This window comes from Stenella coeruleoalba (assembly GCF_951394435.1).
Source record: "Stenella coeruleoalba genome assembly, chromosome: 12".
Taxonomy (NCBI): Eukaryota; Metazoa; Chordata; class Mammalia; order Artiodactyla; family Delphinidae; genus Stenella; species Stenella coeruleoalba.
Genome location: NC_137158.1, coordinates 52,189,809 through 52,215,855, shown reverse-complemented (window position 1 = coordinate 52,215,855; position 26,047 = coordinate 52,189,809). Strand labels below are relative to the sequence as shown.

At 36.7% G+C, this 26,047-nt stretch overlaps 1 protein-coding gene across 1 annotated transcript in view; it reads right to left on the bottom strand.

Moving 5' to 3' along the window:
• CLVS2 (clavesin 2) overlaps positions 1–26,047 on the bottom strand; it is a 64,133-nt gene that overhangs the window by 25,474 nt on the left and 12,612 nt on the right. The window lies entirely within an intron of this gene.

The following is a 26,047-nucleotide window of genomic DNA, read 5'->3' as shown; positions in this document are numbered from 1 at the left end:
TGCCTGCCGATGCAGGGGACACGGGTTCGTGCCCCGGTCCGAGAAAATCCCACATGCCGCGGAAGGGCTAGGCCGGTGAGCCATGGCCGCTGAGCCTGCGCGTCTGGAGCCTGTGCTCCGCAACGGGAGAGGCCACAACAGTGACAGGCCCACGTACCGCAAAAAAAAAAAAAAAAAAAAAAAAAAAAAAAAAAAACCTACCACCTTATAAAAACACTAGGTTCTTTTATTAAAACTGAACACAAAGCAAAGGTCACAGTTAATTGTGCCATTTCCAATCAAAATAGAATATATAGTAATTTTCTATGACCTGTACCTGAGTCTTGTGGCTTCAATCTATGTGTTAGCTGTAGCAAGACAGCCTTACTTTTACCCCCAGCCAGTATATCAATAATGAATTAGGTCTCCCACTTGACTTTTAAACTACTTTAGTAACACACATTCAGAAATGCTAACGTTCTCATATTCAAAATTGCCAAAGGGGAATGAAGCAGCAGAACTTCAGCCAGAGGAATTCAGAAGAGCAAATTATAAAAGTAATTCGGCAGAAATCCTTAAGTGAATATTTCAGGACACTCCTGCCTACATCAGGCAGGTGAAACTGGCCAAGATTGTTTGTAATGGTGAAACTCAGTGCTGCAAGGGTTTGGCAAGACAGGATCTGTCATATTCTGTTAAGGAAATAGAAATTGGTGAAACATTCCTGAAAGAAACCTCAAAGCATATACTTTATTTCTCCTAATACTATTTCTAGAAATAAATTATAAAGAAATTATCATTAATTGGGGCAAAATTTTCTGTACTTGAATGTTTTGTACATATTTTGTAATGAGGAAAACACTGGAAACAATTTAAATTTATTTAACAAAAGAGTGAATAAATGAATAGTGTATTTATAATATATAATACTAAAGAGCCATTGAAATGGCATTTTCAAAGAATTCTTAATAACAGAAAACAATCAAACTATAATATTAGGCAATAAACCAGGAAAAAATTTTATTTTAACAAAGAATATAAAAGAAAAGAATTAGAAATATACATCAAATATTGGCCTGGTTAACTCTGTGTAATAGAATACTAGATGACTTTTATTTTATTCTTTGTATATTTTATATTTTTCAAATGTTCCGAAATGACCATACACACACACACACACACACACACACACTTAGAGAAATATTTTTAAAAAATCAATACAAAGACAACACAGAACTCTAAGCGTTGATTAATGCTAACAAATATTTACTGAAAACTGCTCAAGCCTAGGAAACATAAGGGGAATATGAATGAAGCAGAGTCCTTACTTTGAAGGAATTTATATTCTGGTAAAAAGAATAAGTAATGTAAACCAAGGAAAGACAATGTTCACAAAATGTTATAAGGTTTAAAAGAGAGAAAAGATGACAGATTGAACAGAAGTTGGAATGATGAGGAAAGAACTCCCAAAAGAGGTAGTATTTGGAATAAATCTTAGGGTGTCAATGAGAATCTGGTCGCTGTAGTTGAGGCAACAGAGTGAGTGGAAGAGAGCATCTCAGAGAGAAGGAGAAGTGCGACTAGACACGGGGAGACTGGGCCACCTTTGGGATCCAGTTGCCAGGACTGTTTGTCTGGAGTTGAAGGTAAGTGTGAAGAAGTGTTGACAGCATGGCTGTCAGCAAGACGGTTTCGCAGGCCACCTGAACCATCCAAGCTGTCTCACAAAAGAGCTCGAGTGTACTTTGCACTAGGTCTCCTTGAGAAGAGTGGCATGTTGCAGTCGTGCTGTGGGAACATTAATCTAGCAGGGTTGTGTAGTTTGTTATGGAAATTTGACATTTTAATATTTATGTTTTAGTGCAACCATTGTAATGTAGAAACATTCTGTCTCAGGTTAAAAATAAAAAACCAACTAGAGTGTTAGTTTTGTCGTTTTGTTTTTTAATGACCAAGTGATGTGTGACACACACATCCATCCACCAGGTCCTCCCATCATGCTCACCTACCACATGCTCACCCGCAGCAGGGATAAGGTGGTGAGGGTAAGGGATGGGACGGGGCTGGAGTAAGACTTGGGAACTAATGGAGATAAGGATGGAATAAGAGTCCTGGGTGTCTCTGATGCACATTTCTTGGAATATGAAACTGATTTTTATGTTTTCACCTGCCCAATCGTTTGGTGAAGCCTTGCAAAATGTCCTACTTTACTTGATTTCAAGTAAGGAGACAGGGAGGATGGACACATGAGGTCAAGCCTATTAGCACTATGCAGGTAAAAAAGCCGAATGCGAGTCATATTAAGGTGTTAAGTATAAAAGGAAAACCAGATACACTCGTCAGAAATATGGTGAAGACAGAAGAGGGAGCCTACAAGAGAATGGCTGAAAGTAGGATGCTACATTTTAATCTTGGTTAGTTGAGAGACCACTACTTGTACTAGAAACTGAAAGAGGAAACGGATTATATTTGAGAGGAAGTGTGATCTGTCGAATTTCAAGTGGCAGTAGGCCATGTGGAGATGTCCCCAAGTTTGGATAGCTCAGACTGGAGTAGAGATATAGAAAAGCAGAAACAGAGCAAAAAATGGAGATTCATGAATACACTGAAAAACATTTTAAAAGGCTACAGACACCTGTAAATTTTAAAATGATAATAATACACATTTGTCCCCCTAATTGAAGTTCTTGACCAATATCATGTTGCCGGCATTGGAGAGAAGAGGTCACTGAAACCAGTGTGATGTTTTCCAATCATTTGCCAGGACATTTTTAGCTCTACCAACTCCTTCCAAGACTATGTGGTGTCCATATGGATTGTGAGGCAGTGGATTATAAAGATAGCTTGAGAGGTTCTAAAGATGTTCAGGCACGTGTCCTTCAAAGAAGCACATATGAAAAACAGCACGGCCGAGGCTCACGGTGTAGGCAGCCCCTCTGCCTGACACTGCTAATGAGGAGCTCCCATTTGGTCTCTGAATGTCTCCTGCAAGGCCAGGGGTAAGGAGGATGATTCCTCAGTTTAGCTAATCTGGGAATATTTACATTCTCTTACTTGTTAGTTTTACAACAGGAAGGAAGCAAGGGTATAGCTTGGGATGGTCACCCCCCCACCGCCTCCAAAATCTGAAAACTCGTAATGAATGTACCTCTAAAAAAAAGAACTTCTAATTCAATGCTTCAAATATTTTACTGTGCTTTCCTTGTGTTTATTACAAAATCAAAGATACTTATCCATTTTGGTTACTTTGAGAAGATTCTAATTAAAGCTACAGGAAATTCATGTGCGCTGTGTAGGATTCTTCTTCCTTTTGCTTTACCTTCTGTGACTTTATTGGCAGTAATAATCACCCCAAGCTATTCCCTGGAAGTTTACCTTCACATTGCTGCAAACTCCTCCTACAAATAAAGCTCCTTGGGAAGTTGTAGTCAACAAGCTGTTGCACCATGGTGCATTTCCTCGGAGTGGAGATGTCAAAGATTGGCACTTACTGTCCCCCCATAGCATTCCTATGCACTCAGGGCCTCCTTGAGTGCACAGAACTGGAGAGTTCATATTAGTCTTTGGTCTGCCAATTTGTATGAACAAGATATGGAAGCATCTTTATTTGTCCAAGCATTCATATCAGGGCAACCAAACACATCTGTAGTCTTTCTTTCCTTAATCTCAGTCATGGTATATACATAAAAAATAAAATAAAATTCTAGCCCAGCCACACAAAGTTGCAGAAAATCCTCAAGAAAGCACAGATTTCCTGAACAAAGAGCTGTTATTTCCAATGATTGCTGTATGCATGGATGTATGTGTTTAAGAAAGCTCCGTAGCTTCAACGTCTTCTTCGCAATTCATGAGTAGAAGAGATTGCATGCCTTGCCCTTCACCTGCCCTTGAAGGGAACACAACAATTCTGAACTAGTGACAAAGCTGGTTTTATCCGTTTTATATAACGTGTAAAGCTGACTGGGGCAACGCATGTCATTTAAAAAATTGAAGTATGTGACATATTTAGGCTGATATTTTGTTCAGTGTAATTTTTAAAAACTCACTCTCTAATCTTTAGAATAGTCCATGGCTCAACCGTGAGTTACAATTTAGGTGGATTCCAGAGATTTTGGAGACAAAACACAGACAACTACACCTTTTCTCCAACTTCAACACTCTCCCCACCCCATACATGTAGTTTGTCTTTGGATCAGGTTTTGATCCTATTCCTTTTTTTCTATCATCTACTTACAATTCCTTTAACATGGGTCTTATCTGTGTTCATGTATGTACATATGTATGTATTTGATGGAAAGCTCCACATGAAGTTCTATGTATTAACTCTAAAAAAATAACCCCCACCTTTAGGTAAAGTCATCAAAAAATTCCTTTACAAGTAAATATTACCAAAGGAGTAGATTTTACTTTAAAAAGTGTTGCTTTTATCTCTCCAATAGTCTCTGCCATATAGATCTGATCAAAAACAAAACAAAACAGGAAAAACTATTCTACTTCTTTCAATGATACAAAATAAAAATGTTATTCTGAATGTTATTCTATGGTCTTCTTCAAAAGAGGTAATAAAAGTTTATTTCTCATTCAACAAGGATTTATTGTTTTAAGTACGATGCTGGTGGTGAGATCCAGACTCTAATATTTTCACTTTTTTAACCATTCAGAAGGTACTTGTATTTATCTATTTACTCACTGATTTTTAAATTTTTAATAATAGACTCACAGGAAGCTGCAAAACTGAAAGAGACCCCCTGCACTACTCCCCCTTCCTCGCCCAATGGAATATTTGTACAATCCACAAAGTTTACTCAGATGACATCAGTTTTACAAGTACTCATTTGTGAGTGTGTTTGTATGTATTTCTACGCAATTTGTATCATCTGTGTAGCTCACCACATTCAAGATGCCAAAATGATCTATCACCACAGGGCTCCCTCCTGCCACCCCTCCAGGGTCACACCCAACCTGACCCCAATCCCTCACCTCTGGTAACCATTAATCTGTCTTCCATCTCTATAATTTTGTTATTTTGAGAATTTTATATACAAGTAGAATCATACAGTATATAACCTTTTGAGACTGGCTTTTCTCATTTACATAATGCCCTGGATATACTTCAAAATTGTTGTATGTAGCAATAGTCATTTTTTCCCCTTATTATTACTAAGTAGTATGCCATGGTATGGATGTACCACCATTCACTCATTTTAGGACATTTGGGTTGTTTCCAGTTTGGGGCTATTATTAAGGATATTTGTGTGTAGCGTTTTGTGTGAACATAAGTTTTCATTTATCTGTGATAAGTGCTCCAGAGTGAAATTGCTGGGTGATATGGTTGCATATTTAGTTTTATAGAAAACTGCCAATTGATCTTCAGAATTGCTGCAGCATTTTACATTCCCACAAGCAATGTATGAGACATCTGGTTTCTCTGCATCTTTACCATCATTTAGTATTTTCACTGTTTTTAATTTTATTTTTATTTTAGCAATTCTGGTAGGTATATACTGAAATCTCATTGTGGTATTAATTGCATTTCCCTAAAGGCAAAAATGTTGAACATCTTTTCATGTGCTTATTTGTCATCTGTATATCCTCCTCAGTGATATATCTGTTCATTTACTTTGCTCATTTTATTATTGGAGGTTTTTTTCAAATGTTGACTTTTTAAGAGTTGTTTGTTTCCTAGATAAAAGTTCTTTCTTGGTTATGTGGTTTGCAAATATTTTCTCCTTGCTTGTAGCTTGTCTTTTCATCCTTTAAACAGGGTGTTTCACAGAGTAAATATTTCTTTAATTTTGATGAGGTTCAATTTATTTTTTTTTTCTTTTATAGATTGTGCTTTCAACATCAAGTCTAAGAAACCTTTTCCTAGCCTTAGATCCTAAAGATTTTCTTTGATTTTTTAGAAGTTATAGTTTTGTGTCTTACATTTAATTCCATAATCCATTTTGAGTTAATTTTTGCATAAAGTTTGAGGATTAAGTCGGGATTCATTTTTTTGCCTATGGATGTCCAGTTACTTCCTGCATCATTTGTTGAAAAAGCTATACTTCCTCCACTGAATAGCTCTCACATTTCTGTAAAAAACCAGGGCATATTTGTGTAAGTCTATTTCTAGGTTCTCTATTTTGCTCCATTTTTCTATGTGTTTATCCCTCCACCAGTTCAACGTTCTAATATTTATATCTAATATTACTGTAGCTATATAAATTTGACACAGAAAGAACAAAATCTACTTCTTCTCAAGATGTAAATTAAAACTATTTTCCAAATATATCACTATGTTGTTCTCTGAAACATAAATAAAAGTTGATTTTTAAGGAAACAATTCCATCCCTAGAAAAAGCTGAAAATTAACTTGCCATTTTATACCTTTCAATTTCATGAGCCAAATAATGTTAGTTTGAAATGTTTCTGTTAAAGCAAAAAAAGATTAATATGCCAACATGAAAAAAATAAACCCCAAACCTGAATAAAAAATACATATCTAAAGATTGAGAAAAATTACTAGGAAAAGATATACAACTAAGAAATAATTAATTTTTTAAAAAACTCTGACATAGATAAAGAAACAACAGACAACAAATAAACCTTTGGTGTTTATGATATACAGAATGCCCATAGCGTCTTGGACAAGTCTGTCATTACATGATCTTAATTTTATTACTGAGAAAACTGAGACACAGAAAGTTTAAAATTTAAAGGATTAAAGTTAATCAAACTGTTGTTAGTTAAGGTGATCATGGACTCTACCATAGTTTCAAATCTACTTCTTAGTCCACTCTGCTATAATTTTTTGTCTATTAGTGAGAAAGAGACCAAATTTTTAATATTAGAGTTAAGTATCATACTAAGAAAATACTGCACATACTCCTGTAGCAGTGACACTGCTTCAGTCACTCTACAGCCAACACACACCTTTATCATTTTCTTAGTTTAAGCAAAAAAGAGCTTCACATTTTATTGATGATATATGTATTGAAGGAACATTCGTTAAGCCCCACTTTTTGCCATTCCCTTAGTGATGGTGAGTAAGATACCATCTCTGCCACCCATGGATTTTGCCATTTAGTTGAAATAAAAATGTTATATTCTATGTTTTACCAGAGAGCGTTTTGGTGGCTTACAATGATACAAAACTTTATTTTAAAGTAAATGAGTAGTTTCTGATTTAAAATGACAGACTGAGCATGTGCATTTGTCTCCCTTACTCCTGAGACTTCATTACAATTATGGGAAAGGAATTTTTTTGAGGAAATGAAACCATAAATAGTGAGCGGAGTGGAGAAAAAAACATGATCACATAAATTATTTCAAAGCATTTTTAGAATAGTTGAAGGATTTAAAAGTCTAATGAATAAAACAGAGGCAATACAGACGGGTATGAGAACAAGAAGAAAGGGATTTTAAACAAGAAACAGTAGATTTAAACCAGGAATTCACTGAAAAACAATACAGAATGATAGTCATGCAGAAAAACTAGAAAGCAATTAGACAAATTAGAAGAGAAACTGACTGGGCTAAAAGAAAAATGATTTTTAAAGGAATAAAAAGAATTTCATGAATAAATATGAAAAAATGACTATAAGATACTGGCAGTGAATCGTGGGAAAAGGTCTTCTACTTTTAGTTATAAGTTCTTTTATTTTTTATGAAGAAGTAAATATCTTGATATAATATTTTTAAATGGAGTTAAGTATAAAAGAAGGAAAAATAAGACCAAGATTCTCAATAATGAGACTAATGCAGTAAGGTATATGTAGTACTAGTTAGTACAGATATATTCCTGAGTGTTTTAACAGCAGCATTTGAAGTTATAATCCCTGAAAATCTTCTGGAAATAGTCACTTAGAAGTTCATCAGATTTGTGAGTAGACATGTGAGCTGGAATTAGAATTGGCATTTGCTTGTGAAAACAAGCAACTTTTAGAGGTGGCCTAATAGAGACACCTAACACAACAGAAAGTCACCCTTCCTCTACTCTGTGATAAGCTGAATGATAACCTTTCAGACAGGATTAAGATTCTCCTTAGAAAATGATTTCAACCCCGTCCTAATGCGTAGCAAGCAAAGTAGCAGTTAAGGCCCTAGGATTTATTCCATCTTCCTTGGCAGAGCAAGTTTTAGTCTCAGATATTAATGTGAAGAAGAAAGCATGTGCTGTCATTTGGATCTTCCCACCTTGGTTCCACTCCAACACTACCTGGACAGCAAAGTCCAGTTTGGAGCTATGAAAAAAAGACAAAGGGAAGGAGATCTAAAGAAAATGTTACTGAAGATAGGGCTGATCATTATGCTTAGCTAGCGGGGAGTGAGCAGTTCTCTGAGCAGTCATATATGAGTCTGAAGAACATATAGTTTAGGTGGCATAAAGCTTGACTTCAACATGACTCATTCCTGCTTCTCTCTCCCATAGTGCTGAGAACATTAAAACAGAACCTGAGATAAGGTTCTTGGATAACTGGGACTCCACTGGAGATTAAATATTACGCAAAGAATTCAAGAATCCAGTCTCTTATCCGTCTCTTATAATAGCTCCATAAGACCAGAGATGAGATCAAACACCAGAGAGAGATCAAAGATCAGACACAGATAGAATTGAACAAGAAAAGAACAAAATGTACACACTTTTATTAACAGCCTATTTAAAAGACTATTTCAAAGAAATAAGAAAAAAATGACATAAAAGGAGACATTGGGATATTATAAGGCAACAGTGTGATGGTGATAAACTGTAACTTCCTGCCTTTTTCCAGTCGGTATTGCAGAGCTGTGATAGAGCTTTGACTCGGCTCTCTGTACAGCTCGCTAAAGGTCTGGTGTACAGAGGTTATGAGCATTTCGCTAAGTGAGGATGATGCATCTCCAAGTCCAATAGCCTTCTCCATGTAAGATGATTCATGAGAACTATTCTCACAGTAGTTTTAACAAAAACTGCCTCATCAATCTGTGTTTTAATACACAGGTTCCTTGCTACCTGTGAATTCCATCAACAGACAGTATTTGCTATAAGTACAGCTGATGATATGCTTAAGTGAACCAACAGCATGTTGCAACTGTTACAGTGTTTCCCTCTGTTTAACCCATCCTTTATAACAGGTCCACCAGATTTTCTATTAAAATACACTTTCCCTGTCAAGTCAAAAACTTGACTGATCACCCACAGAAAAAAATTTGAACTCTAGAGTTGCATTCATGACCTTATACTATTGGTATCAATTAACTTTTGCAACCTTATTTCCTACTTTACTTTTTCATGAATGCTAATATACAACTAAATTAATCTACTTGCTAATACCCATCATGTACATCATGTACATATTCATCTCTGTTTTTTCCCCTAACTGTCCCTCAGCATGTAATGCTTTTAACGATGCATTTCCCTTCTCTCAAAATCCTTCCAGGGCCTTCTATGGATATCTTTTTTCTTAATCCTTTCCTTAAGTAAAATATAACTGCCCTTTCCTTTCTCCCTCTTTAGTATGTTATTTGCACTTTTACAGAGCATTTGCGATTTTAAGTTAACATCATCTTTGGCTATTTAATAATATACTTTACTAATCGTGGCAAATATTTGCCATACTGATCCAAATACATGTGGAGTAATTATTTTTTTACTTGGGGATAAACTGAAAAAAAAAAGTTTTGAATTTAGAAGAAGGAAACTAGAATGATACACTATTTACAAACTTTGTCATGAGAGAAAGGATGGAGGAACAGGCCATTGGTATTTGGAGAAGAAAATCATAAAATAAAAAATATCGGATAGCTCCAAATGTTCAAAGGAACAACACTCTATGTTTTTGAAATATTGTTATGTAAAGGGCCAGGTACTAGGTGCAGTAGCATTGATCCTGTCTTCATGAGTTGGTATAAGGACCAATGGGTACAAGATTCAGAAGCAGATTTTAGTTGAATTTAAGAAAGAGCTTTGTTGCCAAACTCAGAGACGGAAAGGACTGCCTTTTGAGGTGCTGCACTAGCTGGCTCAGATTGTGTATAAACGGAAGCTGAAGAATCATCTCTTAAGACTACCACAGAAGTAATTCTTACATAAGATGGCCTGTGTGACTTCTACGTTTCCTTCAAATGCTAAGATTCTAAAGATTCTAGCCACGTCTATGCTAAGCTTTTCATGACAGCATCTGACATAGAATGTGCTCCTGTGTTGTGTACCTGCTGAAACTAATTTAGATCTATATAGAATGGTCAAGAGCCCAATACAGAATGACATAAAATGCCAAGATATAGCATCCTAATTTGATAAGAAAGATCACATTAGGTTGCTCTCTGTTATTTTAATACTTGGTTTTCCATTCACTTGTACTTAGTATTAGTCTAGAAAGTCAACAGGAAAAAGAAGAATCTAGTCATGAATCTGTAACCCTTAAATATTTAAAATATGTGAATAGTTGTTCATAATTTACCAACATTTGATCAGATTTTAGAAGATAATTAATTCATTAAAAAGTCTTATAAAACAGAATGCACTTTTTTGTACATTCAATAGCATAAATACAATTTATCATCAGATCTTGAGCAAATGAAAGTATAAACCTTTTCAAGAAAATCTTTTCCACAAAAGGCTTTACCATGAGTAACAACTAATTTAATTTTTTAAGAGTATCTTTTTTTGAATTTTATTTTATTTATTTTTTATACAGCAGGTTCTTATTAGTTATCCATTTTATACATATTAGTGTATACATGTCAATCCCAGTCTCCCAGTTCATCCCCCCACCCCCCCACCCCTGCCACTTTCCCCCCTTGGTGTCCATACATTTGTTCTCTACATCTGTGTCTCTATTTCTGCCTTGCAAACCGGATGGCATTCTAATTTGGGTCCCAAACCGCTGCCTCGCCAAAACCTCTGGTTTGTTTCATTTAAGGTAAGCCTGACAAGCTCTGGGTCTATGGAGCATGCCAGAACCCTTACTTCTCGTCTGTTCAAAGAGACCAATGTGAGCAAAGACATGGGCTGGGGGAGAATGTCTGGTGACTAGATCATGTTTTAGAAAGCCAACTGTGATTACCAAGTCCATGTTGAGGAGGAACTGGACAGGGTCCAGTTGGAGGCAGGGCCACTGATTTATCTTTGGAGATAACAAAGGTGAGAGGTAACAAAGATTTAAAGGAGGATAGGGAAAAAATATGAATCGGAAAGGACACAGACAAAAAGTACCCTCCCCTTCTTTTTCATATCACTTGGCCTGAACTAATGCAGACATTCAGCATCTCTGGGCTGGATTGCTATAAAATTGTCTCCTAAATTCCCACTTTTCCAACTTCTTTCTTTAAGATTATCCCACTCCATAGATATTGGTGGGCTGAAGTCATGAACAAATGAATTATATCACATTAGTTTTTCAGTTGGCCATTTTCCATGATTTGTTTTCTCACTTAAAATACTCATTGATTCTCCAGTCTTCATAAAATACAGTTTAAATTCAAAGTCCATCCCACTTTGACCCCAACCTATCACATTTCTCCAGTGTATCTTTCTTGCCTACCTTACATCAACTCGTCACATGAGACTGCCTAGACTTATAACATATCCAAAATGCAATGTATGAATTTTCACTCTATACTTAGCTGCACTGTTTCTCTCCCTATGCATCTCTATATACCAAATCATGTCATCCTTGAAGATATGCTCAATCTTTAACTCTTACATAAAACATTTATAGCATTTTAGTCCACACACCACAACTCCCTCTTCTGAACTATTAAACAATTTCTGTCTGTAAAAATTTATTTTGCCATTTATAGAACCAATTTTAATAATATAAGGATATGACTGGTAGGCAGAAATAAGATGTACTGTTTAAAAGCATGATTGTCCTTATAAGGTGTAATTTATGTCCACTTTTTGTCTTTTACTTAATTCATCGATGGCTATCTTATTCAGATTTGCATAAAAATGTTTTAAAATGGGGCTTATTGATGGCTGTTTAAAAATTCAACTTCCTTCTTTCCTCCTACCAAACACTGGTTAGTTCATATCAGGTATATTAGCATAATATTTTGGTTTATATATCAGCCTGGTAGCTTCATAAAACATGCTTTTTTAAGCATGTCTGATCTTTGACTCTGAAGCATATTTACATTTCCCTGACTCTGTTTTCCTAGGTCTTGCTGTAAATTTCCTTTGTGGTTCCCAAATGTGACCCGTCACAGCTATATGAGTTAGCACTGCATAATTTTCTTAAGATGAGCAGCTGCAGCTGCCTGATTCTATTAATTTTCTCATCAGACTATGTTAATATCACTTTAAAATAGGAGCTAACCTTTTTAACATGGCACATTGTATACTTATTTGTTAAATAATTTGCTTTATTTTCTACTGTATATCATGACTACTTGAAATAAAATTTTTATGATAAAAATACTATGTTCCCAATGGTAAAATGTGTAAAATGCAGAGAGTAGGAAAAGGAAAATTTCTCCACAGTCCTACCACTCTCATATAGTCATTGCTTACATTCCAATGCATTTTATTCTCCTCTTTGCTTAACATATTATTAACATAAATGTGATCATATTTTCATACATTCATTTCTATCACACACACTTAAGATTATTAATAATCATTGCCCATATTATCACAAACTCTTTGCAAACATTACTCCTAGCAGTTGAAAGATCATCCATCATAGAAACACCTTGGTGCTGCAGGGTTCTTCCTCACAAGGATCTATATTCTCCTTCAGCTCATGGATTCTGAGTCTGAGAACTATCTCAGGTCAGGAAACTAGGCATAATATTCTAACTTTATATTCGGATAGCTGCCTTCATTCCTTTTCTCTTTTTTCTAGTTTAATATTTTAAGCAACATTTATTGTCTTCCTATCTTTCTTTCCCATAGGAACACCATGTTTAATAACCATATCCACAGCTCCCTTAGGGCCAGGCCCTTACGATTGCCACTCCAACCTTGCCACTCATTATAATAACTGCACCCAACATACTTCTGGTGTTTAAACGCCATCACCTAGCCAGCAGTATTTCTGAATCCTGTCATCCCCATTGTTCAGGAAATCCTTTCACTGAGTTTCTTTACCATAGTCCTTTTGATTACTAATTCCCCTGCAGCTCTCACATGTCTTAGATATTGCACTCTCCAGTGTATGTTCTCCCATGAGTATCCCACCCTATTTCATCACTATGAAAGTTTTAAGAATTGCAGGTCTATAACATGCTTTTAGTCTACCCAGGACCAATGATATGATCCTCCTTGCCAGTCAACTGGTGAGTTATTTAGCGGAACTGTTATCTTGCCATTGAGGAAGTCTTCATCTAGTTGAAAACAGTGAGGAGAGATATGTATATTAATCATGTAAATACAAGTCTCTTCATGTATTTCAACAGAAAATATTTGTGATATTCCCAAGAGTGAAAATCCCCAAAGTCCTAAGAACAAACCAACGAGTTCCACATGTTATAAATCACAATACTTTTTATTATCACATTTAACTATTATCTTACAACTTGGAAGAACAAATGTAGTGACTATAAACTTCAAAGAGAAAATTACCCACTTAATTTCTTAAAAGATGCATTATTTTCAGAAAAAGGGGGTGGGAGACTTTCTTCCCACCTAATTTTAGTTGGTGAGTTTTGCATGATCTGCCAAGTTAGGTTGATTAATTATATTATATAACCACTGTATTTTGCTCTAAAGACATAATCTTCTTGTTACATAGTTTATTTATATTATCTTCTCCAGCATGGGGCAGGGAAGAAGTGCATGGTCAGGACTGACTGTAACCAAGTGACTCCTCTGACTAGGTATCATGCCAATCTCTTTCATACATGTTATCTTGTTTAATCCTCAAAATAACACCAGGTGGAAGGTATCACTCCCATTTTATATGTGGTAACAATGACCGCGATCAGTTAAGTAGTCTATCTAAAGTTGAAATCTGGATGTGGCTGAGACAAGACTTAAGCCCAGGAATGCTTGCTTCTAAAGTCTGACCTATTCTAGCACCTGTCAGGGGAGAGACAATTCTGCTTTCAACTATATCCTATATAATTTTTGTCCAAATACCTCTTTATGAAGACAGCATATAATCAAACCATGACTTTCCTAGCAGTTTTCGTGGGTGAAAGAAGACAATCTCTTTCTTCCTTACATGGCCTTATGATGAAACACAAATCACAGTGTCATTTCTTTTACCCTATATCCAACTTAGGAATGTTTTTGTGTTTTTAAAATTAAGACATAAATAACTTATGGGAAGATTCCAAGAATAGAGGAAAGAGAGACGATAGTTCTAATTCCAATGCCGATACATGAGTTTCCAGTAAACAATTCCAAAAAAACAGGAGCTAAATAATAAAGGGAAAGCCTTAAAAGGAAAACCGTGGACGACGTGAAAAATGTAGCCTTGACCCAAACATAGAAAGTATGAGACTCAGGGAAAATGAAGGAAACCTCCACTTCTGTGAGTACTGTGACCTATTCTAAGAGGTAGAGGGGCTAACTTTAAGGGCAGTGATGACAAGAGAAAACCAGAACTGCAAAGCGGAAAAGACAAACCTCAGCAATGGAATTTCTGGGAGCTCTCCGTGGTGCTGCTTAAGGCTGCACCTTACTCAATCACCTGCACTTAGGCTGATTTCAATTCAGCCTAAGCCTACTTTGATGGTTTCTATGCAGCACTGAGGTCACATTAGCTCTTTTCTGAGTTAAGGCACTTTCCAGACCCAAATATCTATGAAACTAGAAAACAGCCTGTTATGATTTACAGCAGAGTGCATTTACCCTCCTTTCACTGACTAAATTATAGCTCTAAGTTTAGCATATAGTAGTAACCCATTATGATGCTGATTATCTACCCTCTGTTGAGACAGTAGGCCTCAAACACCACTAAATGTAGCTTGTTCACCAGTTCTGTTGTGGCCCATCGTGGTCTTGCGTGGGGTAGAATGTGCTTTTCTTAGCCATCTTAGGAGAGACAGTGCTCTGACTGGTAGCATCTTTTGGAGGTTTTCTTTTAAAACCAAGTGATAAAATTGCCTATCTGCCTGAATTTCATCTTACTTGAAAATAAACCTGGTTTTCTAAGTTTTAACGCCTTAGTTCATAATAATTTGCAAATAATTATGGGTATATCTCTTGCAATATTTTTGGGTTTTTGGAAATAAATTTACTCCATATTTAATCCTAGAAAAATATCTCTGGGGATTTAAAGAACATAATAATAAAAGCTATTACTACATAGAAGAAGAAAAATTTCTCCCTTAGATCATTATCTATAGATAAAAATGATGGCTCATGACTTTCATTTCTATCGTCTTGTGGTCCTAAACTAGAAAATGGTTGCTTTGGGCATCCCTGGTGGCACAGTGGTTGAGAGTCCGCCTGCCAATGCAGGGGACACGGGTTCGTGCCCCGGTCCGGGAAGATCCCACATGCTGCGGAGTGGCTGGGCCCGTGAGCCATGGCCGCTGAGCCTGTGCATCCGGAGCCTGTGCTCCGCAACGGGAGAGGCCACAACAGTGAGAGGCCCGCGTACCCCAAAAAAAAAAAAAAAGAAAGAAAGAAAAAGAAAAGAAAATGGTTGCTTTAAGGAGTTAAGGAGCTTCCAAGTCAATAAGGCTGACTGAATAAGCGCACTCGCCTCACCTCCTTCCACAAATTTAAATGACAGTAAACGGTACAAACTATAATAAATTTACAACACTGAAAACTAAATGAGGCAAAGTAACTTTATTAAATCAGATATTTGATAAAATTTTAGAAGATGAAAAATACATGTGGTTCTAACTTCCACTTCCAGAAAGACAGAATAATCAAATCATACTTTTCCCTATTCTTCTCATTAAATATAACTAAAAAACCTGGGCAGTATCCATAAAACAAACATAAGAAGACTATAAATGGTGAAAAGAAAAAGGCAGACCAGCTAGAGGCTTTGGGACCCAAAGAATGAAATACTAGCACATTCCCCGGGCTTGATTTTGCCTCAGATATCCCAGATTTATAGCTCAGGAAACTGGCAACTGGAAACAGGCACAGACAAAAAAGCCCTAACTAAAGCTTGCTCTCACTGGCCAAAGGACCAGGAAAGACGCATACTAGCAACACACAAAAGTTTTAGGCAATAACTACTCTACTCCAGCCAAGCACTAGAGGAAAAGAAAAAAACAAACACATGTGACCTCACTCCCACCCACACCAGCAAAGGATGAAAGCACCCTCATCAAGCTGTGATGAGGTATCCCAGCTCCCACCAGGGTCATGTAAGAGAAGACTGAGTATGCAGCCAGGACTTTCATCCCTATTATATCGATGTTAATATCCTGGTTGTGAGATTGCACAATATTTTTGCAAGATGCTACCATTGAGGAAAACATATATGAGATCTCTCTGCACTATTTCTTACAACTGCATGTGAATCTACATTAATATAAAAATGAAAAGTTTAATTAAAAAACATGTGATCCAGAAACATTATGATACACAGAGGATTAAGACCACAGATACAATGTCCACGCAATAGGAATACCAGAAAAGGGATCAGAGAAAAATTGAAAGGAAAGAATAACAAAAATGTTTCTGTTTCTATCTGAAGGATTCATTAAGGTGTGGTAGACACAAGAAGATCTGTTCCCAAATGCATGCTTGTAAATGCCAAAGATGGAAAAAAGATCCTAAAATCTTTTACAGGTACCTACAAAGTATCAAAAATTTGTCTGAATCCAGGCTTCTTATCAGAAATAATGGATGCCTGACAACTATAAAATAATGATTTCAAAGTACTTGAGGGAAATTATTTTGAATCTATATATCTAGACAAAACTATTAACCGATGTGAAAAAATAAACACACTTTAGAGAATGCAAGTGCCCTGCAACTTTACCTCCCTCATACTCCTTCAGGTGGAAAAAAAAAATAAATATATATATATATATATATGTAAACAAAACAAAAAAGAGAGAAAAGAATTCAAGGACTTGAGGAAAGGAAATCTAAGACACAGCAAATATTACACAAGAATGAAATTTGAAAGTCTTCTAGAATGACAGCTCTAATACAGACCTAATAAACAAGAGGAAAAAGTCATAACAGGAAATAAAGAGCTCCTAGAATACCTTCAAGAGGAAAGTGGATTCCTTATGGTACACAACATGATTGAAAAACTAGGTACTGATAGTATAACTTTTACATTATTAATTTATGTACTAAAATTATATTGACTTTTTGCATGTTTTCTCTAGATGACTAAACAATAAGTAAAACTTCAACTGGTTTTTAAAGCACTTGATAGATATTGACAAAATGGTGAAAGCTGGTGGACTCTGCATCCTAAAATTTGACATTGATTTCAGTCTTTAAGCCTATGCAACAAGACTCTACAGTGAAATCCTTTCAGTGTTTCAGCAGCTAGTATTCTTTTTTGGGGAGTTTCTCAAGGTAGGTAATCTCGAATTTTTTAAAGTCATATTCTCATTTTATGAAAATTAAATCCCCAATTCAGAGGATTTCTAACCTTCAAGGTAAAGCAACAAAAATATCACTATAGCTGTCTTACATGTAGTCTTAAGACGCTAGAAGAATGATTTACTATTTTTCTCCTTTTAAAATCGGGATCTTAGGAGCGCTGAACTGACTGAATCGCAGCTGTGTTACCTTTGTTATGGGGATATAGCTATAGGGACCCACGTACATAGAAATGGCCAGCACCCCTACCTACGCAAAGCTAGTCGGGTACAGAGATTGCAGTAAGTACACAGAATGGATTGTAGGAAAACTGCATTTATTTCTTTGTGCTTAAAGGTTGGAATAAAACTTTCTTGAAACACTGTCTAATTATCACCTCTTCCTTTCAGAGAACATAAGCAAACATGCTATAAAGAGCTGATAGAAGAGTCATCATAGGTATTTTAGGGAATCAGCATTGTGAAGGAGAGGACGAGGTGTCCACCATTCCTTTTCTTCCTAGAATCACAGACTACATTTCTTCATCTCCTTTATAGTTATGGGTGTCGACCTGACTGAGTTTTCTAGCCAACAGAATTCAAGTTCAAATAAACAATGTACACTGTTTTCAGCTTTGGCCCATAGACATGTATCATACGTGATTTTCCATGCTTTTTCACCTTATAGGGAAATGCAATGAAACTGACCAAAGTGACCTGGGAAACCACACATAGAAAACGGCAGGGCAACAAAGTGGAAGGAACATGGGTTACTGACTCACTAGGAGAAGCACCATACCTTGATCAAAGCACCCTATTTGATTTCACTGTGAGATGGTTGAGCAAATGCACACATTTTTGTTTGTTTGTTACAGCAGCTATCATTACCTTATATAACTACCTCACACTCCCCCACATCTTAAAATTCCAACTGACTGAGGCCTTTCAAAATGCAGTTGACCTCAAGCCATAGAAACACACTATTTTTAATTGTGCATCAAATAGAAGCCCAGGATTAATACAAGGAGGCATTCCTCTTATGAGTTTATTGTGACTTCTCCGATTGCTGATATGAAGAAAATGAAGCCCATTAAAAACAAATCCTCAGAATAGTTAAAATGAAGAATAAAGAGTATTTTAATTTCCAGATCAATCTTAAGAGAATGTAACAAGAGTGCTACTCATGGATGGGACAGAAGAATCACTTACCTCCAAGATTCTGGCAATATGGTACCAGAATTTTAAAACTTAAGAAAACAAAAATGACACCTTAATTTGAGATTTCAAAAGATTTTGATTTAGATGTCCAGGAGGGTACATTTATGAAGGTGAAATGACTAAACATTTGAAAGATAAGCATGTCAGTTTTATCAACATCTGTAGGAAAATCTGATAGCACTGGGGTCTTAAACTAATTTTTTCCAGTTTTATCAAGGCATGATTGACAAAAATTGGATATACTTAAGGTATACAGACAGCATGATATTTTGGTATACACACACACTGTAAAATGATTGCCACAATCAGGCAATATCTATCACCTCACATAATTACCTTTTTTTATGTGTGTGTGTGTGTGGTAAAAACAGTTGAGATCTACTCTCTTAGCAAATTTCAAGTATACAACACTTTATTATTAACTATAGTCACCATTCTGTCCATTAGGTCTCCAGGATTTTTTCATCTTATAACTGAAATGTTGTACCCTTTGACCAGCATCTCCCCATTTCCCCAACCTCCCGACCCCTGGTAACCACCATTCTCCTCCCTGTTACTATGAATTTAACTTGGTAGATCCCACGTGTAAGTGAGATCATGCAGTACTTGTCTTTCAGTGCCTGACTTACTTCACTTAGCATAATGTCCTCAAGGTTCACCCGTATTGTTGCAAACAGCAGGATTCCTTTCTTTTTTAAGGTTGTATCTAAACTAATTTTTTAAAGATAAATGAATGTTCACATTTTGCCATTTTGATTTGAAGAGAGTGAAAAAAATGAAGTTCTACTGGGATAGAAGAATATATCAAGATGCATTTACATTGATAATAAAAAGAGTAAGAGAGAACTTGCAGTTACTCATCTTTTTTGTTCTCCAGTTAAGGACTTGTCTTAACATAGCCAATAAAATGAAATGGAGAATAGCTCGTATGGTTTGTTCAGTTTTTCATTATAGGTGGTTACTTTCTATCCATTTATCATTATCTCAATGACTCAAACAGAAAGATTATTTGCTTCCTTCCTTTTTTTTTTGCCGTACGCGGGCCTCTCACTGCTGTGGCCTCTCTCGTTGCGGAGCACAGGCTCCGGACGCGCAGGCTCAGCGGCCATGGCTCACAGGCCCAGCCGCTCCGCGGCATGTGGGATCTTCCCGGACCGGGGCACGAACCCGTGTCCCCTGCATCGACAGGCGGACTCTCAACCGCTGTGCCACCAGGGAAGCCCCTTCCTTCCCTTTTGTTGCTTAAATTATTTGGCTGTTAGAAGAAAAATGATAGCTAGTCTCCTTTTCAGTGGTTGAAAGTGTACAGGTATTAAATGTTATGGATAGTTACTGATACTCCTTCCTTTAATTCAGTAAGTGTATGTTAAGTAAGTCTAGAGCACTCATCTCTTTATTTTTTTTTCAAGGTTGACAACTACTTCCTCTAACTAGACATTTTAAATGGATTTAGCTGCTAATCAAAAAAAAAAAAAAACCCAGCAATTTTAATGCAAGAAAAAATAGTGAGATATATGCACATACACATGTATGTAGGTACATGTATGTGTTATGTTTATGTGTATATATGGACATATATATGCAGAATTAACCTGGCCTGTTAGCAAAGTTTATATAATCCTTAGCCTGCTTGCTGAACTGAATATTATATATAGCTTTTACATGTCTATAGTCAGATTTTAAAAAGACTTCCAACGTCCTACTTCTGGGGACTAAACCTCGCAGCCAAGCCACAGTCTCATACCATGAAATCAAGCAGCTTTAGGGTTTTCACTCATTTTGTTTTAGGTTAAGAAACAACTGAAAGGAAGCACACTTAGTTCAGACAGCTATGCATGTGATGAACAAAATGTCACTTTTTTTTTATACACTGCCCTTGTCACTGTTTCTCAACATGGTTCTGACGGTGCATACAAAATGTGGAAATAAATGCTCCCACCCTCCAGGCTGTCTGAATAAATACAGTTCATGAGTCCGTGTGTTCATTTTCAAAAAGACAGGTATTGTTTCAGACCTCTACCATCAATGCACCATCATGCTGCCTTAAATTTACAAGGCAGCTTGCATGCAAGAGGTTTCTGCTGTTGTCAGAAGCATTATAAGCCTGAAAACTATTGGCAGGTTAAAAACCATTGCAAAAAACACTGTTGCAAAACAGAGTCCTTTCGTCTTATTATGAAAGCCCAATTTACTCAATATCTCATTGACTTCCTCTTTACTATTCTCCCATAACTGTCCTCCATACACACACACACACACACGCGTGCGCGCACGCACACACACACATGTGCAATTTCAAAGCTAGCAGGAGCTGTGGGTAAGATCGGGAAGACTGAATAAGCTAACGCTAGACTGAAGTTAATGGCACTCCTCACCCGCTAGCCCTGGACAGGGATGTTCCAAGTCATTAGCATAGCCTCTGTTTTTGGCAAGATCCCCTAGGTAGGACTGGGCTTCCAAACAGTCAGAGCCAGAATTTGTAGTTGGCAGCACTTTCTGCCTTCCACATGAATGACCAGAGCTCTCAGAGCTAGCAGATTGGTGGCTGCTAGTAACACTGGACCCTTGAGTCAAAAGAAAGGGCCAGCATTAAGTACTGTGAATTGATTACATATTCTTGATTCTTTCACAAGTCCTATTTATTAAGGGCTCTTACAATATCTGGCACTGATTTAGGTACTTTGTGATGGCCCTACATCTGAGTGTTAGGTAGCAATTCAAAGAGCTATTCAATTCTTTGTTACAGCCAAACCCCTTGTCAGCAAGCAACCTCTTGACTTCATTATGTACTTTTCAGCAGATGGAGTTTGGGGATTCCTGTGAAATTGTGAAAGCAACAGCACAGAGACTCAGCAGAACAGAGCTAAGGGGGGATAACAGGTAAATACATCCAAAGGGCAACAAACAACAAAGGTAGGGTCAGGATATGTTTAAAAACATCACAAATAAGAGATTCTGGATTCATAAGAGAGTTTGAGTTTTTCACTACCAAAGAGTTTTAAGAATGGTAATATTTTATAAGAAAAATATTAAAATAGAGCAACAGAAACCAAAAAATATTAAAAGCATACTGCTTCATTATAAATTCAGTCTAAGCTGTTCTAGGTATTTCCAAACATTTCATGTTTTAATTGGCTTCCCCAGCAGATATCTTAGAGTCAACAAGTCACATCCACTTAATCTTGTATTGATTTTCTAAGATGCTTCCTGTTACTATGACTACCCTAATCAATTAAATTCTTGTAAGGTGCAAGACAATTTTCTCTTTCTCTTTTCCTTCCGGCTAAGAATGAATACTTTATTTCCACAAAATATATCTGATGTTGCCTCTTATCTATCAAGGAGCCGCACTGTGTTGGTAAAAAAATCTTTTATGCCTTTCCTTTAAAAAAAAATGTTTGAAGATTCTGCAAAGAGAAAGCGTACAGAATTGCCTTGGATTGGTATAATGAGTGGCTTACCAATTTGTGGTTGTGAGGATAAAAGTTCTCTTTGGCTAGCAGAAAAGTGCCTTGCCCTTGCCCTTCATCACAGGGAACTGGGAGGTTGGTAGTCACTCAAAGAGACCACTCACTGGGAAGAAGAAAATGGTTCTGCCACTTGGTGTCCAAAAAAGTGCAAGGTCGGCCATTTGTGACTATTTTAGTACTGTACTATCCCAACAAAGACATTTCACCTGTACTGAAATGTGAGGAATTTTGGCATGGGGGAGGAAAGTTACTTTAACCTGAGGCTACCCATTTTTTCTTAGGCACAGCCCTGGAAACAACAGAAACAAGGGGGCGTGGGAGGCACAAACTATTGGATGTAAAATAAGCTCAAGGATGTATTGTACAACACGAGGAGTATAGCCAATATTTTGTAATAACTGTAAATGGAAAGTAACCTTTAAAATTGTATCATTTTTTTAATTAACAGAAAACCAGAAAAAACAAGATTCAGGAAAGACATTCATTCTTTGGAATCAGACAACCTGGACTCAAGCCTTGAGGTCAGCTGAGAAAATTCAGGTAAGCATCTTAAACTCCCTGAAGTTTCATTATCTGTCCTACAAAATGGGATCAATATAAGTACCTCTAGGGTAGTCTGGGTGTTCTCTATATCTAAGCCCTCTCCTTTGATCCAAGTCAATTCTTCTACCCAACAGATCTTTCCAAAGAAGAAGAGTGACCAGGTCACTTTCCTGTCCCAAATGTCCCCATGTCTGGAGTACACAGGTCAAACCACACAGCATGCCTTCCTCCAGCCCATAGGGCCAGGTCTCAGCCTGCCCTTCCCAGATCACCTCTGGTCATTTGTTTCAATTCATTTCTCACTCTAGCCATATCGAAACTGATTTATCACATACTTTCAATGCTTTGTAGCTGTCTGTTCAAGGCACCTCCCCCAAAGTTTCCCTGCCCCAAATGCTCTTCCTGTCCTTATTCCCTTAGCAAACTCTTGCTCTTCCCTCAAGGCCAAAGCTATCTCCACAATCACCACCTTTCCAACTGTGCCAGGAGTTTCTCCCAAAAGAAACGAAGACTAATTTTCACCAGGTAAAAAAAAATCTCATGTTTTGTTTGGCTTCCAACGAGAAAAAAATATATTATTTGGCAGCTAACATGAAAATATCTAGATGCTATTTAACCACAAAGTAAGTGATTTTTAAAAAATGGAATCTGTGTATCTATAATCTGAGCACTAAAAGCAAAATACGATATTTTTCAGATTCCCAAAGTCAATCATCTTTAAGTCTTCACAGCCTAGGTAGTCACTGAATTGTGAGAAAAACAGCACACATCCAGGAAAATATGCCACTTGAAAAATGAGCTTACCCACATCAATTACTTTGATCATTAATATCACCTGTGAGGTGTATTATTTCTAATGTAATACTTTAAAATTGGTATAAATGAATAGACTGACATCCAAACAAGTTAAGTAATTTGCCCAAATATTTGATATGTGGCAGGGCTGCCATCCAAACCCAGGTCTGTCTGCCTCTATAGCCCGTTTCCATCCTTCAACAGTGTCTCTCTATTGGCCTTCCACTGTGATCACAGGTGGATCTTACAGCAATAGTCTTTGTGTTTTTATCCAAAGTATAAGGTGCTATCTCTAGCTGGGTCACTCAAAATACATGAGGAAAAAGGGGATTGGTGTATGCAGGTAGAGAGGTTATACAGTCACCTCTGTATAAAGGAAGAGAGATGGGCCCTCTTCAAAACACAGTTACATCCCTTAATAATACACATCATTAAATGTTTCCTCCTTGGCACTAGACCCACTGGTAGCTTTTCTTACTTTTGGTTTAATTCCCTAGGATATTTTTTTGTTTGCCTAAAAAGAAGTAACATATTATAGCAGAATGATAGCGTGATACAAATTATCACTGAGTTATTAAAAATATTCTCACCTCTTAATTTCCCTGACTGGGTTAATTGGAAGGGGTTTATTATTGTGGTTTTGGTGGTGGTCTTAGTGATGGCAGTAGTTGTGTTTAACAATCTAAAATTGTGCATATGTGTCTTTACTTCAAACACTTTACGGTTTCACGCTAATCTCAAAAAAAACAGTTTATTCATGCTCTGCGTGAAACATATCAATACACAATAATATTTCTCACATAGTAAGTACAAAATAAAACAGAGTCTTAATTAGAAAAGTCAGAAAACGTTACTTCAGTATGAAAGTAAATATGAAATCACACATGTCACAATGGAACATTTTTAGCACATCTTATATTCTTATTCAGAATCACCATTGTTTATAGATATCGATATAGACATAGACACAGATATAGACATAGATGTAGAGCATTTAAAAATTAATTTGAACTAGAGAAAAAATGAGTTTAAAAGTTAGTAACATGTCAAATTTATTCCCAGGAGGATCTCCCTCCTTTTAAGTGGCTTCCCAATTGGCAACCAGGAGGAATCAACCCTGCTTACTCAGTCTGGGTCCTGGGAGCAAGGAAAGGGGATGGGGACAGTGATGGGGAATAGAGATAAGGCAGTTCAGCAGAGGTCCCTGCAGAGAGGGGGACCATTTCCCTGTCTAACACAAGCACAGAGGTTTAATCTGACTGTAGCTCCTGTTGGGCTGACCCTCAGCACTTAGAAAGTCCTGATGGGAGCCATGGGTAATGGGGAAGTTCCCAAATGTGTCCAAGTGGTCAGTTTTTTCCTCCACCGAGGACTTATCGTATTACTATTAAATGACTCCATAAAGTGTGTAAATTAGCAAACAGCAAGATATTGAGTCTATCCTTGAGTTGTTTGTTTTTTTCAATTTTTTGGAAATAATATGAGTTCTCCAGTTCTTCATATGCTGAAGGCCTAGACTACCCCTCATGCCAGTTAAATTGGGATCACGATTATAAAAGGCTAGGTTACCATTCTGTGTTAAGTAATATGGTTGGTGGTGACCAATTTTCTCTACAGAGTGAGGAACACTTTACACGCTGATGGCAGGAGGGCAGAATTAGGACTGATTCTACATGATACACACATTTCCAAGCACTGTGTTTCCCCATGCCCTCCCAACTCTTATTAACTGTCTCTATGGAGTTAAAAAGAAAGTGTAGTTCAAGATAAGGCAGGAGCAAGGCTGACTCACCAAGAGCAACTCAGGAAACCTGCATCAGGGAAAACCTATCAGAGAAAAGGATCAGTGTGTCTTATTCACTCCAGGGGCAAAACCCAAACTGTGAATTCAATTTGGTTAAGATGTCCTGCTGCTTGGAGAAGTGACCTTTTTTTAGGGGGCCATCATCCTTCAATTTAGGTGCCTATAGACACAGTCAGAAATTACTGTGAAGCAGAGATCTAGATAATTTTGGTTGTTCTACTTAAAAAAAGAAAAATCTAACATCCTGAACTAACGAATGACAACGATAAAATTAGTTATTTTGCGATATTTTCAGTGATAAACGTTATAAAAACTAACTGCTGCAAACTTCTAAAAAGCATGTTGAACATACTGAGAATAAATACTGAATAAGCTCACTTAAGAATTAATTTGCAAATCTTTTTAAGAATTTAAATTTTATTCCATAAATAGTATATATAAAGTAGCATAAAGCCAAGCAGAGAGCAGAAAAAAGACACCTTAAAACTTAAAAAGAAATCGTCGATATTAGGTTTATAACATGCCACTAAATAATAACTGATTTTCCATTTTATAATTCCCAACCAGTTAAATGTCATTCATTGGAAGATGCACCATTCCTCTGTCAACTCCACATCATGGCCCTTCCACAATTAAAAAAAAAAAAAAAAGAGCAAAAAAAATCCCAATTAAGTATAAAGAAGTAATTCAAAACAGTGATTCCATATCTCAGATACCAAAAACTTATTGATTGATTGGCTTTCCAACAGTTGTTGGGCAACTAAATGGAACAATGAAGCAAACATTTAGCTAATTAACAACTATACACAGA